Source organism: Tachysurus fulvidraco, chromosome 6 (assembly GCF_022655615.1).
Source record: "Tachysurus fulvidraco isolate hzauxx_2018 chromosome 6, HZAU_PFXX_2.0, whole genome shotgun sequence".
Taxonomy (NCBI): domain Eukaryota; kingdom Metazoa; phylum Chordata; class Actinopteri; order Siluriformes; family Bagridae; genus Tachysurus; species Tachysurus fulvidraco.
The window spans coordinates 543,768-559,577 of NC_062523.1; positions in this window are offsets into that span (position 1 = coordinate 543,768).

A 15,810-nucleotide genomic window follows, 5' to 3' on the forward strand; every position below is an offset into this window, starting at 1 on the left:
CAAAGTTCTCCATACCCCCCCCGCTACTGCGATCCCTCCACTGGCTTCCGGTAGCTGCACGCATCCGGTTCAAAACACTGATGTTGGCCTACAAAGCCAAAAATGGACCAGCTCCCTCTTACCTCAAAGCCCTCATCATTCCTCGCACTGCACCCCGCAACCTCCGATCTACCAGCACTGCTCGACTGGTTCCACCATCTCTCAGGGTAAGAGGCAAGTATACTACAAGACTCTTCTCTGTACTGGCACCAAGGTGGTGGAATGAACTTCCCCTTAAGGTCCAGACAGCTGAGTCACTGGCTATTTTCAAGCGGCGGTTGAAGACCTACTTATTCAGGAAGCACTTCAACTAGCACTTCTTTCCTTATCTTTTGCATTTAAAAAAAAAAAAAAAACCTTTGACACTTTTTCATTGTAACTTTGAACAAATGTTTTAAACTCATGGTATCTTAAGTATGTAACCTAGTGAACCAGCATTAATGTATTCAGTGTTAGAGATTTAAGCACGTATGTACGTCACTCTGGATAAGGGCGTCTGCCAAATGCTGTAAATGTAAATGTAAATCTAACAAGATAAAGGTCTGAGATAGTCTTCACAATGATCCCAACAACCATGTTTACTGTATATATTCTCTGATTAAAAAGGAGTTATCATTACTTAATTATATAATTACTTTCACTATCCCAAATAACTAATTCTCATTTCTGAGAACACTTCATCTTCTGTTTCTTATCATGAATGATCACTCTTCTTGGTTCACACTTTCAGATCAGTTGGGTATATGAATGTACCATGCTTTATTTAATGCAGGTTTTGTTTGTCATTGCATAATACGGAGTTTTGTCTCAGAATTAAATGTGTGGATGTTCTTATTCTGCTCTTACTAGCAGATTTATTATTTTTTTTTTTTGCTAATCATGCAAAATGGACTCTGTGAATCATGTGCCTTATTGTTATTAGCATCATTTTCTTTTTTAATGTTTGGTCTGAAAATTGTTCTAATGTGGAAATCTAAATGTTATTTGTGGATCTTCTAACATCCAGTATCTACTGTGATCTAAAAATAATCTCAGAGCTTCAGTACATATCTACATAGGGAAATAGAATGAGATCTCAGTGCTCTGAGGAGAAGTGTGTTTCTAACAGAGACTGATTTTTTCATTCTGTTTTCCTGATATAAGAACCATGTGAGATATCATTTCATTAGAATTGTGATAGTTGTCAGAGACGGTTGGCAATCAGCTGTGATGGAAAGGCCATTATCACACTCTGCATTTTCTGTTCTATAAGTCTGAGGCTGAATGTCCCCAGATTTGGATGAGAAAATCTCCTAATGGCTGCTCTTAAAGCTTAATCATGGGAGTTTAATGATGGGGTTTGTCATATTGCCACAAAGCCAGAGGCTAAAAGCTAATCACATCACATCCTAATGGAGCTCTGCTTTAAAATAAATGAAATAAGGAAGCATGATTTGGAGGCCTGAGCCTCAGGAAAGAACTGCTATTGATTACTGCTGAAAAAGGTAATGGGAGCTAAATGTGTATTTTTATATTACAAAAATAACAAAAAATAACAAAAATAATAAAAGATTAGCAAAAAGGTTCTAGAAAGACAAACTTGGCATATGGTTAATTTAATCCTCAGAGACATGCACATGGATATTGTATGAAATATCAGAATACACAGGAGTTCCTTTGTGCTCCATCACTGCTCTTTCCCCTCTGTTTGCTGTTCTTCTATAGTTGGACCACAGCAGCAATCAGCAGTTAATAAATGACAAGACCTGCCCAATGGGAACACCAGAACGCAAGCGATTGAGTCGGAGTTACCGGTTTAAAAGCAGCAGATGGCACCTTCTCAGCAGACTCTCAGCACACTTTCTGCCATCATGTCTTCTAGCATTTTGGATAGATGAATAAATGCCAAGATGTTTATGTTTACATTTATACTCCTTTCTAATTTAGCTGTCTACTTCTTCCAACCCCATGTTGTAACTAGCACTAACATTTTTTTATTTTGTGTTTTTCCTTCCACCCTTATGCCAGTTCCCTGGATTTATCATATCATAACAGCTTCTGAATGTTTAGAAACATGAGGAAAGTGGCTTGGTGCCACCTAATTTATTATTTTTGTTAGATTAGCTTACTGTATTTATTTATTTATTTATTTATTTATTTATTGGCAGTCACTCCGGCTACTTTAAATACAGCCTAGTGTTTTAGTATTTTGTTATATTAATTACTTTGTTTACTAATTAATTAATTAATTGTTTAGTAAATTAATTACTACTGTCTGTGGATTTACTAAAACTTTCTGCCATATTCAACTCCTGTCAACACTAACGATCCAGCCATCTTACTTTGGTGTCGTTTCTTGTCTTAACCCAAGATTTTAGCTTTCTTTGGTATTGTAACAGGGGGCGGAGCTTAAATCTGTAAGTCATAATTAAGATGCAGAAATACGTAATCCAGTTCGCTTCAAATGAATAAAACATCTCACTTAATGTGAAAGAGTCATAACAGAAAATAAGAAACAAATACAAAGACTTTGATATTATACAAAGATTAATATAATACAAAAACTCAATATTAATATCAAACTTATATTTAAGTGTTTGTGTATTTATCCCCAATGAAAAAGTTAAAAACTCCCTTCGATAAAAGAAGAAACCTTGAGAGGAACCAGACTTAAAGTGAACATCATCCTCATTTGGGAGACACTGGATTGTGTGATTATAAATATACAGACTGACAATTGTGTATTGATTTTGTTGTTATAGAAGTCTCGGGATCACAGAGTCGGCCACATCTCATGTCCAAAATCTTAATGACACGGAAGACAATAGGAGCTGGTACAATCTCTGGATGGGTAGAAAGAGAGAAGCAGTGGAGAGGAATTAACGTAGCTGCTGTTCATAATATTAACAAGCACTAGATGATAATGTGCATTTGTTCAGATGTATTAGAGCACGATATTATGGGATGTATTATGTGTACGCCTGACTAAAGAGATGAGTTTTTAATCTACATTTAAACTGGGAAAGTGTGTCTGAGCCCCGAACACTATCAGGAAGACTATTCCAAAGTTTGGGAGCTAAATAAGAAAACGCTCTACCACCTTTAGTAGACTTAGATATTCTGGGAACTAGCAGAAGTCCTGAGTTTTGTGATCTCAGAGAGAGTGAAGGATTGTAACGTGTTAGAAGACTAGTTAGATACATGGGAGCTAAACCATTAAGAGCCTTGTACGTAAGTAGCAGCAGTTTGTAGTCAGTTCTAAACTTAACAGGTAGCCAGTGTAGAGATGATAACATTGGGGTTAAAGGTCATACTTTCTTGTCCTAGTGAGAACTCTGGCAGCTGCATTTTGGACTAACTGTAACCTATTTATTAAAGATGCAGGACAACCACCTAGTAATGCATTACAATAGTCTTTGCTGTCAGAGGAAAGCAGGGAAAAAATCAGACCCATATGCAGGGATAACATAAAAGGGGTTTTATTTAGGGGGGAAAAATACAATGCTAGAAACACTGGGAACATAAAATGCAGTAACACAGAAACAGGAGCATTGACAGTAACAAAAACAACAGAAAGCAAGAGACAACAAACCAAAGACGCCACAGACACAGAAACACAAGGACTCAGCAAAAAAAAAAAGCACCCAAGACAACTGGTATAAATAGGGAAGGCAATTATTGAAAACACAAGGGGCATGTGTGCAGAGGCGGGACCAGATAAAGATAGGGCGGGGCTAATACGTGAACAAAAACAAAAGCACATGGCACAAGACAAAACGTCCCCCTAGTGTTTAGACTGGGAAAAAGTCCAAACTGTTCCTGACACAGTCTAGAGGTCATGAATGTGTGAACTAGCTTCTCAGCATCAGATACAGACAGGATGTTTCTCAGCTTCTCAATATTTCTAAGGTAGAAGAAGTCTGTGCTTGTTGTATGGTGATATGTTTTTAAGGACAAGTTGCTGTCTAATTAACATCCAGTTCTTTTAACGGTAACGTGACATATGGCTAAGTACAGTGACCCAGACTCAGAATTTGTTCTCTGCATTTAACCCATCCAAAGTGCGCACACACAGCAATGAACACACACACAGCAATGAACACACACACCGTGAACACACCCCCGGAGCAGTGGGCAGCCATTTATGCTGCGGGGCCCGAGGAGCAGTTGGGGGGTTCGGTGCCTTGCTCACGGGCACCTCAGTGGCCGGCCCGAGACTCGAACCCACAACCTTCGGGTTACAAGTCAGACTCTCTAACCTTTAGGCCACGACTGCCCCCACTGTAGAGCTACTAGTTACAGTACATCCCTCTAAATGGAAGTTGAAGTGTAAGAGCTTCTGTTCACAGAAAATTACAGGTCATCCAATCTTATATAACTTTAACACACTCTGTTAACCTAGACAATTTAGAATTTAGACATTCAGCAGACACAAAGTACCAATTTTATGAAGAACGTAAGGTTATCAGTCTTAGTCCAAAAGAAACAAGTGTGAATGGGACGGTGTAGAACCAGGAAGTGAGCTGAGTATGCCTTTGAAACAGTCCTCTTTCTCTCAGCCCCCTTTCATGGGCCAGTTCTGAGTTTAGTTCCCAAACCTGCAGCATCTGAACTCAAACATTTCTCTCTAATTAATGATATTCTGGATGGGGACATGGGTTCTGAGAAACGGTGAATATTTACTATTTTACAAGTCAATCAAGCAAACAGCTCCTTTAAGGGTAGAAGCACTTCATCTCCATTTGTTCCGTCCTCATCATCGGTGAAAAATACATTCTTAACAAGGCTGAAATAAAAATTTAATTCACTCTCAGAGCAGTAAAAAATCATTTTAAATCTTTTTTCAAAGAATTTCATGGTCCATTGTTTAATGATTTCTCGCGCTCTACTCAAAGACATTATAATCTTACAAACTTCTACAATCTCAAATAACAAGGTTAATTGGCCTGAGTGTTGCCAGAGCTCATTTGCTCCTCAGCTCTTCACTCTGTCTATTACCTAAGTAACAGAACAAAGACAAATCATACCGATTGTTCAGAGGAAGAAAACATCTGCTTCAGAACAATTTAAGCCCTGAGCAGGTGAACAAGCTTCTCAAGAGTCGATCGCGTAAAGCAATAGTTAAATCATCCGGTACACTATAAATCTGCAGGCAGGTGCTGTAGGTGAGATGATGAAGGTGAATGAGGAAGACGAGGATCAGAGATAAACTCTCAGACTAAACTATGGACTGTGATGTAATCCCTGATTAACTTTGTCCTGATATCTGTGGTCATGTCACAATGCATTTGTAACTATTTTGGCCCTGAACATTTACTTCAGGTTTTGAAAGAGATTTTGTATTTGTGTTGGACTTGAATTTAAAAATCTGTCCTACACTTTTGCAGGCTTTGTCGTGCTCTTAGTGTATTTGTTTCTTCAACATTAAATAGACTCAGACGACAATACTAGGGTTTATTAATGTTCATTTCACTGCTGAGAGTGAAACATGACTTGGAGTAAAAAACAAATATAATAAGTATAATGAATTCTGTAAAGTTTATCAGACATAAAACATTTATGATGAGATTTAAAGGTATTAACTGATGTATAAATGCTGACTGATTTAAAATGCAGATGTTATTTTTTCATATTTTTTATATTTTATGAACATGTGTTCATTGATTTTAAGTCATTATGTATTTAAAAAACATCTGGAATCAGTTGGTGACTATAATCAGCTTGTGTCTGTGTTTAGAACTTTCGCTTTAATAAGTAATAAAGAGCGCTGACGCTCTACACACCATCCATCTGCAAACGTTTTTTATTTAAAAAACAGTGTTTTATTTTAATTGGACTGCTTCTTAAAACCCTGCGTACTTGAGCCAGCAGATTTACTCATCACCACGTTCAGATCGCTCTGTACATCCTCGTCTGAAGCCAGAACAGTGTCGGTGAGAAGCACTGGAGCGTTGACCTGGAGAGAGATTCTGGCGTTCAACCCGGCTGAGTAACATCTGCCTAGTCAGAGTCGTTCTCCTCCAGCACACCAGAGCTCCTGAACACCATGTTTAACTTTCTAACCCCAGACCCCCCCACAGACTCCCCCACTCCTGGAGATGGTGCTGCTGGATGAGATGTCATCAGAGAGCCCCCACCATGCACTGCGGAGTTCCTGATAAACTCTACATGTGCAAGATAGCAGCTGCATGTGCACAAACACAGAAATGCACACTACATGGCTGCATGATGCAATACCAAAGTAAACACTGTGGGCTGTATACACAACGTTCATTTCATTCTGTAACGACAGTGTAAATAAGAGTGTATTTCTATTTTTTATTTACTCACTCACTCATTCATTTTCTACCGCTTATCTGAACTTCTCGGGTCACAGGGAGCCTGTGCCTATCTCAGGTGTCATCGGGCATCGAGGCAGGATACACCCTGGACGGAGTGCCAACCCATCACAGGGCACACACACACTCTCATTCACTCACACACTCACACACTACGAACAATTTTCCAGAGATGCCAATCAACCTACCATGCATGTCTTTTGACCGGGGGAGGAAACCGGAGTACCCGGAGGAAACCCCCGAGGCACGGGGAGAACATGCAAACTCCACACACACAAGGTGGAGGTGGGAATCGAACCCCCAACCCTGGAGGTGTGAGACGTACGTGCTAACCGCTAAGCGAACGTGCTAACCACTAAGACACCCCTATTTTTTTATTTAAGAATATCTACAATTAAATGTCTGGGCTGTTTTACACACATACAGTATGTGTAATATATTTGACGAAATAAACAGATTCGTCTTGACGTAGGTAAAGTAAATATCCCCAGCTCACCTCTAGAGGAAGGCATGTTATGTTTTCCATATAATGCTAATGTCAAAATAAAGTTTTTTTTTATTCTGAATGTATAATTGGCTTTTTGGATTTGAATCAGTGATTTCTGGCACAGTTTGAGTCCTCGGCTCAGTATGGTGTCTGGTTTCTGCTTGGATGGAAATAAAGAGTGACTGCACATTAATAAATTACGCATGATTCCTCTGGATGGTGTTTATTTGGGCATACTGAGCCAATATGGCAGCCCATCTCTCACAGGCATGGCAGCTTCAATTATTTCCAGCATTTAGGTTTCCTGTTCATTTCACCAGAGAAACTTCACACAGTGAAAAAAAAAGGAAATTCTCAACAACGACGATGCTCACGAAATGATCTGTCAATCTTCTTGTGCTTCCTTTAGATATACGGCTCGATAGAATAAACATCTCCTGCAATATTGCATGTCACGTATCAGCTATGTTTGACACATTTTGCATTTCATTCCTGACAAACACACCTTATACGTTTATCCTGTGACGTAAAAATACAATGAAACCATAAACTGGACTCTTTATTCCTTTTTGGTGAAAATGTAAAGAGGAAAGTTCATTGAACAAATTAATTAGATCCATAACTATAAAGAAACTGCAGGCAAAACACTGCTACAGAGCTGCGGTTCCACACGGTCCAGATTTGCTGCCTGTTCTGTTCTATACAGTATTTTGATGTTCCATGTGCTGATTTGCTTTAATATGCTGATGACACGACCCTCTGATATTCTACTCTACCTGCTGCTGAGGAAATCTCAGATCTGTAAAAAACATTAAAGCAATCTGTAGATACATTTACAGCATTTAGCAGACACCCTTATCCAGAGCAACTTACATTTTAATACAACTGAGTGTAAAGGGCCTTGGTCAGGGGCCCAGCAGTGGGAACCTGGTGGACGTTGGTAGCCCAACACCTTAACCACTAGGTTACCACATCTCTAGATCAGTTGTTATCTTTAGATCAAACCAATGACAAATAAACTGCAGTAAATTTTGTGACAGATACATTTTTTTAAATCCAGCTCTGAAATCACTGACACCGTTATTATTATTATGTCCACGATTGCTCACCACTTTGACTACAAACATTTGTTGAATGTTCCACGATTCTTCATGTCCTTCATGTCTGTCTTATTGTTACAAACAAAAACCAAATGTTCTTTCTGAATAAACACATTTTCTTTTGATGTTTCAGTCAGATCTGAATTTGTTCAGATGTTCTGTGTACCATAGGACATGCAGATACAACATAGACATCTAAAACTGTGTGCATTTGCATTTCTTTATCTGTGGTGTGTGTGTGTGTGTGTGTGTGTGTGTGTGTGTGTGTGTGTGTGTGTGTGTGTGTGTGTGTGTGTGTTGTGCTCTTGTCCAGGTTTTGTCTATTTAAGACATTTCCTGCTAAACTGAGGCTTTAAAGACAAGTGGCTCATTTGAGCAGGTCGGACTTTTATCATTGATTACGTTTGGCTTGTGAAACACGAGCTCTCCAAAGCGTACATGGATATGGACCTACCTGATCCATTCTGATGGCCTGCCCCTGGTTGCAGTCCTGTCTCTTGGTGATCACTCTGCAGGGATTAGATCTACATGGAGAGACTGTGACCGATGGGACTGCTGGGGATTGAACCACTTTGACAATCACATCACTGCTGCATGTCGGTCAGTTTTGTGCTCAGGTCTTCATCAGAACATTTGAAGACTTCAGCAGACCTGTTACTGTAGTTCCTCAGGAGCTCTTGGTCACACAATTCCACTGGACTATAAACTGTTGTAGAAACGACATTATTTACATTGACATTATTTACATTGACATCTTTTCCTGTCCAGTGTCACAGAAATGAGGATGAGGTTCACTTCTGAGTCTGGTTCCTCTCAAGGTTTCTTCTTCTCTTCATATCTTCGCCGAGAGTGTTGTGCTGCAGATTTCTGTTCTTGTGTTGAAGGTGAATAATAACAGTCTTTATACATTTTCTTCTCTCTGTTCAGAAATCTCAGCTTTCAGCAGGATGAATGCCATTTTTAACACAATGGTGAGTGAACGTGTCTGTTGTTGTTCCGGTCAATTACATTTCTGTCCGTGAGCTTCTAGGTCTGTTAGTGTACTTTGTATGTGTTTATTACAACATGACCAACCTGAGAGTGATGAAGAAGAACTCCCAGAGACAACATGAAGAACCCTGATGAGATTATAAAACTTTATATTGTAATAACGTATTGGTGTAGATCAGAGGTGTCAAACTCTGGATTTTTTGTCAAACTCAGAGGTGTCAAACCCAAATTTGGCCCGCGGTGTAATTATATTTGGCCCGCGAGATCATATCAGATATGCATTACAGCTGACTAAAATAAAAAAAAAAATTGTCGCCGATGAGCAGAAAGGGGCGTGTCTTGTCGATATGGGCGGAGAGAGTGTTCAGTACGCGTGTGTGACATCAGCAGAAAGCGGTTTTAACATGGACATGGAGGATAAAAACAAAGACAGAAAGAGAAGAAAGACTTACGATAAGGACAAGAAGTAGGACGTGTTAATATAGGATCAGCTTTCCAGCGCTGGAGAGAACTGAAGGAGCAGGAAGTTGGCCACATATTCACAGGTTGGAGTTTCCCGAGTCAATAACTCCTGAGCTAAACGCTGTTACTACACAAATAACACCTCTTTTCTATCGTAGTAATGTAGAGAGGCAGCTACAACCGCGTTTTGTGTAGTAACAGCGTTTAGCTCAGGTGTTATTGACTCGGGAAAGAACTCAGGAGTTGTTCCAGATCCTGTGTTTAAGCAAAACTAAAGTTTGTTTCCGTATGAAAAAGGTTGAACATTACAGATCAGTTAATTGCAGTCAATTTTTCAATAAATATTCAGTTTGGCCCGTGACTTTATCTCAGTTTTATATTTTGGCCTACTGTGAATTTGAGTTTGACTCCCCTGCTGTAGATGATCACAGACACACAAACTGTATTCAGATTGGAGTTAATCACATAAGGAGATTAAATCCTGACACATCGTGGTACAGCTCCACCAACACATTACTATTCCATGGCCCTGATGTAGAATATCACGGCTTTATTATGTTTCTAATAAAAAAGAATCTGTACGGTTCATTTGCTATTCTGTGTGCAGCTGAATGGGGTGTGGAAGCGACTTTATTAAATTAAAACCTTAATCTGCAGTGATGAGTGTGATAATTACTGATGTTACAACTAACAGTATACTGGTGATGTTCTAGGCTATTATATTAATATAAACTTCACCATCTTTTCATTCAAAGGTCATAATATTTCTCTTTTAACTGAAAAAACACAATTTGGAAGTTTGTACTCGAGAAAGATCTGGCAACCTCACCAGACTGAACTCCATCTACATGGTTTTAATAATCTGAATCCGGAGCTCAGATATTACAACTCGACTCACCAGGAACACCAGGAACTTTCCTTACAAAAATACTGATAGAGCATATGATGCAATCTAGTAGGAAATGCTGGAAGTCTGAATATAGAGCTGTATAAGAAGTGTTGTGCTGCAGTTTGACCGAGGAACAGGGGGAATGTGGGGGTATTGTGCCTGGAACCAAAGGAACCAAAACATCTAAGCCATGGTTCTCACTCCATCGGTTATGGACCCAATTTCTCCCTACGATCCAGGAGATGATGTCGGTCTCCTTTGTTTTCTCTCTGAAGGAATTTCCACCTTACAGTCCTCCAGGAGTTACATTTTAATGGCAGGTAAATTATGGCAGATGGTCAGGAATCAGATCTACTGACAGCATGAACAGAGGCATATGCTCAGGAGTGGAGAAGATATGAATATTAATATGACCAGGTGACAGCCACCTGGAGTGCAGGTTCATCAGTGCAGGACTGAGAATTCACAATATCCTCCAGCAGGTGTGATTTAATAATGTGAACAGTAATTCAGAAGAAATCTCTTCATAAATTATTCAAATGCCATCCTGTTTTTGTTTCACTTCTCTGTGACAGGATTCTTTAGGAGAAGCAAAAACTGGTAAATAATGTTAATGTTGCTGTAAATGATGCTATAATTTCTCTTCCTGCCTGTTTTTCTTCAGACATATAAAACACTTTGGGCTTAACATGCTGCACCATTAGGAACAGAATAATAAGAGCATCTGAGCAGCACTTTATCTCTTTGTTTCTCTTTAGAGATTTTAGTTACCAGCTTGAGTTCTTCTACAGATTCCTGCCATAGACCATTTAAAAGTGAAGGAATGTGAAAAAAGACACTGTAATAAGCATTTAAATAAAAAAAAGTAAATAAAATTTCACAACACCTTCATGACACAGCTATAACACAGGCATCAGCTGTTAGGAAGGATGTTTAACTAACACCAGTTTAAGGCTAGCTAACATGACAAGAACTTACACGATGCTACGTGCTAGCTGTGATAAATAATACGGTGTATGTTACAGCAGGTAGATTACATAGACCATGTCAGAGATCTAGTGGAAACAGTCACTAGAAATTATTTTTATTTTGAAATTTGAAATACAAAAATAATTAAGTAAATAAAATTAAATTTAATTGAAACTAAAGGAAAGGAAAAAATAGTAAAATAATATCTTACTTTTTATCATTTTTCAAACACCTTTAATGTCATTCATTCATTCATTCATTCATTCATCTTCTACCGCTTATCCAAACTTCTCAGGTCACGGGGAGCCTGTGCCTATCTCAGGCGTCATCGGGCATCGAGGCAGGATACACCCTGGACGGAGTGCCAACCCACCGCAGGGCACACACACACTCTCATTCACACACACACACACTACGGACAATTTTCCAGAGATGCCAATCAACCTACCATGCATGTCTTTGGACCGGGGGAGGAAACCCGAGTACCCGGAGGAAACCCCCGAGGCACGGGGAGAACATGCAAACTCCACACACACAAGGTGGAGGTGGGAATCATATTATTTAAACCTTTATTCACCTTTAATGTAACATTAGGTCCTGTTTCTCACCGCTGTTATAGTAGCTCTAAACACTCGTTCCTTCAGCTGACTCTCTTTTTTCTCTCTCTTTAGTTAAGAAGGCAAGAAACCACAAAAACTTCCACAAAGTTCCAGCTTCATCTCTGAACTGGTCTACAGCACTAACGCTTATTTCTCCTCACAGTAAACTTCATCAGATCAATGATCACACACATTTATAATCCACTTAAGTGGAGCGTACACTCTACACGTCCCTGTAAATGAGCTGTTACCATAGAAACGTAAATGTAAATAATGTGAAATCTTTAGAACAAATATCTCTCTGTATTAGACACAAATCGGTACTGATGGAGTGAGATCTTTTGGGACTTGATCACAGGTTGTGCTTCATTTAAACAGAAAATCACAGACTCCTCATCTCTTTTAGACCTTTCGGCCTCATTTACATATGTAATGAGCTGGAAAATGAATACGTTGCTGCACCTGAACTCTGTAGGTGGCCCACAGATCATCGTCTGTATCACCGAAGTGCTGCAAAGCATTCTGGGAAAGTCAGAAAGAAATGCTACGAGTTGCAAGAAGTGTCGCTGAATTTTTTATATGAAACACTTTAAAACCTTGTGTCTCTCTTTATACCTGGACATTCTGTCGAGTCTTCTCTGGTTACTGGTTCTTGAGATGTTCCTTGCGAGGTGAACACATGCTGTAGGCTTCTACAACTTGATTTTGTGTATCGTGTTGTGTAGCTCTGTTGTACAGCACTGCACTGGATATTTTTTAGTGTGTGTGTGTGTGTGTGTGTGTGTGTGTGTGTGTGTGTGTGTGTGTGTGTGTGTGTGTGTGTGTGTGTGTGTGTTGCTCTTCAGAGGCTCGTTTCTCTCAACACTTGAGCACTTCATGTTCACGTCTTCTGGCTTTAACAGGAATGTTTTTTTTTTTTAATTCCAGCTGCAGTTTTAATAATTTGGGTGTTTAAAATGTTTTCCTGCTATTAAATGTATGAAGAATAAAACTCAGTCTGTTTGTGTTTCTCGTGCTTCATCCTCTCCTGCTGTAATGAGCAAACATCTGCTAGCTTGCCCACGCTTAAGGTTCTGTTTTTATTACCTCAGATAGTTCCTTTTGCTCTGCAGTACTTTATCAATATGTCTGTCATATCACTCTTAGTCTAACAGAGATTAATATTCTTTGTGTAACTGAGAGTTATTGGTGTAACAATCAGGAGATATGGAGATCCATGTCAGTGTTCATGACAGAGAGTTTGAGTTACTTCCTCTCATCCTTCCTGTCAACCAGTCTGATCGTTCCCAGTCTGCAGATCTTCATCTCACACGATGTCTCCACTCTGTATAAACTCTACAGACTGTATGAAGGTGCAGATGGACAGATGATCCTAATAAAGTCAGTGTGTTTTATTTCCAGCACAGATTATACAAATGCCTTGTTTTAATTATTAGTGCTAGATAGAGAGATGGAAAAAACATTACACACACACACACACACACACACACACACACACACATACACACACACACACACAGAGAGAGAGAGAGAGAGAGAGAGAGAGAGAGAGAGAGAGAGAGAGAGAGAGAGAGAGTCTAAATAAATATTCATATAGATGTTAGAGGGGTAGCTTTATATTATTCTTGTGTAATCATTGAGCTTGTGTGTGTGTGTGTGTGTGTGTGTGTGTGTGTGTGTGTGTGTGTGTGTGTGTGTGTGTGTGTGTGTGTGAGAGAGAGAGAGAGAGAGAGAGAGAGAGAGAGAGAGATGAAGAAGTGACACTTATGAAGAAGTGACTATTACAGAGCCTTCCCAGGTTCGGTCACTCTGGCACCAGGGTACCAGGGACATTGGGTGCAGCAGCGGAAAATGCAAGCCTGAGTGTTTATTAGACAGTAACTTGTCTTTAAAATCATATCACACATATTACAAACACAGCCTTCTTCACCTTAGAAATATCACCAAGCTGAGAAACATCCTGTCTGTATCTGATGCTGAGAAGCTAGTTGATGCCTTCATGACCTCTAGACTGGACTATTGTAATGCATTACTAGGTGGTTGTCCTGCATCTTTAATAAATAGGTTACAGTTAGTCCAAAATGCAGCTGCCAGAGTTCTCACTAGAACAAGAAAGTATGACCATATAACCCCAATGTTATCATCTCTACACTGGCTACCTGTTAAGTTTAGAACTGATTACAAACTGCTGCTACTTACGTACAAGGCTCTTAATGGTTTAGCTCCCATGTATCTAACTAGTCTTCTAACACGTTACAATCCTTCACGCTCTCTGAGATCACAAAACTCAGGACTTCTGCTAGTTCCCAGAATATCTAAGTCTACTAAAGGTGGTAGAGCGTTTTCTTATTTAGATCCCAAACTTTGGAATAGTCTTCCTGATAGTGTTCGGGGCTCAGACACACTTTCCCAGTTTAAATGTAGATTAAAAACTCATCTCTTTAGTCAGGCGTACACATAATACATCCCATAATATTGTGCTCTATTACATCAGACCAAATGTACATTATCATCTGGTACTTGCTAATATCATCAACAGCAGCTACACTAATTTTTGTATTATAATCTTAATCTTTATATTATTCTTTTGTTCTATATTTATGTTCTGTAAAGCTGCTTTGAGACGATGTCAATTGTTAAAATAGCGATAAAAATACATTTGAACTGAACACACAAATCGTACTGAACACATGGAACAAACCGTACATCGAATCGCACACAGTACATTTTCACTGCGTCAGCTATACATGTGGTCGAAATGACAATAAAACCTTTTTGACTTGACACTGAATTGTAATATAAAATCTCTATAAAAAAAGTTGATGTAAAGTTCAGGAATAAAACCTGAGTAGTTATAAAAAAAAATATTGAGCTTAATATTTTAATATCTGCTCTGTGGAATTAATTTTTTTACAGACTTCCTGGTCGTAATAAGTTAGAGAACGGCTGCTATAAAGCCTCGGTCTGACCTCGTGCTGAGTAAATGATGTGAGTGATATGAAAAAGAATTCTGTGTGAATCAGCAGAATGGGTTCGATGTTAGGTTTTATTTTTGTAGTATTTGATTCTTTGACATCTGGAGCCTCACATTGTCTCCAGTGTGTTAATAAAGTCTCCTGGTCAACACTGGGTGATTTGTCTCTATTCCTCTTTCAGTAAGCGTTCCAGTTCATACTTACCTAAAGGTTGATCTTAATGAGTCCCGCACGGCTCATCCTGAGACACAACTCAACACTAAATGACTAAAATGTCCATCAGCAGAACGGAGATTAAAGAGACTCACAATTCTTGCCTTTATCCTGGTGATGAAAAATACATGAAAAGAAAAACCTTGAAAAATCTACAACGTTTTTTGGTGTCGTTACACATCAGCGTCGAATGAATAATTTGAAAAGCGTCTCTAGAGAACCAATAGAGTCAATTCATTCACTATGAAGCTTATAACAACATTTAAGTGTTTCCAGAGTGTGACTCAAAGGTGCGAACATCGCGTCATATGGAAACACCCGAGAACGTTAAGAACAATAAAAACAATAAGACTGAAGGTGAATTTAATTCTCCTGACACTGAGCTGAATGACTGAAATGTTCGATTTCACTGAAATTCACACTCATTTGTGATCGTCTTCACTTTCAGTCGAATTAATCAAGCTTCTTGGTGGTCATTGCTTTATTTTTCCTTAAAACATATCTAGAAAAAAAGTGCCCTGTTTTTACCAATAATCACATATACGTGAAGTTACAGTGTTGAATTGTGCAATTAATTATTATTAAACTTTTTTATTAATCTAATTTCATGCTTGAATCATTCTTGATTTAATGACAGATGAAGTTAAGCTTTTTCCAAAAAGAGGCAAAATATTCTTCATATAGAAGTCCGTGTCTCATCATGAGAAATATAGAACAAATTTGATCTTATAATAATAATAATTCTGCTTCATAATTCTGATATTTTTTTG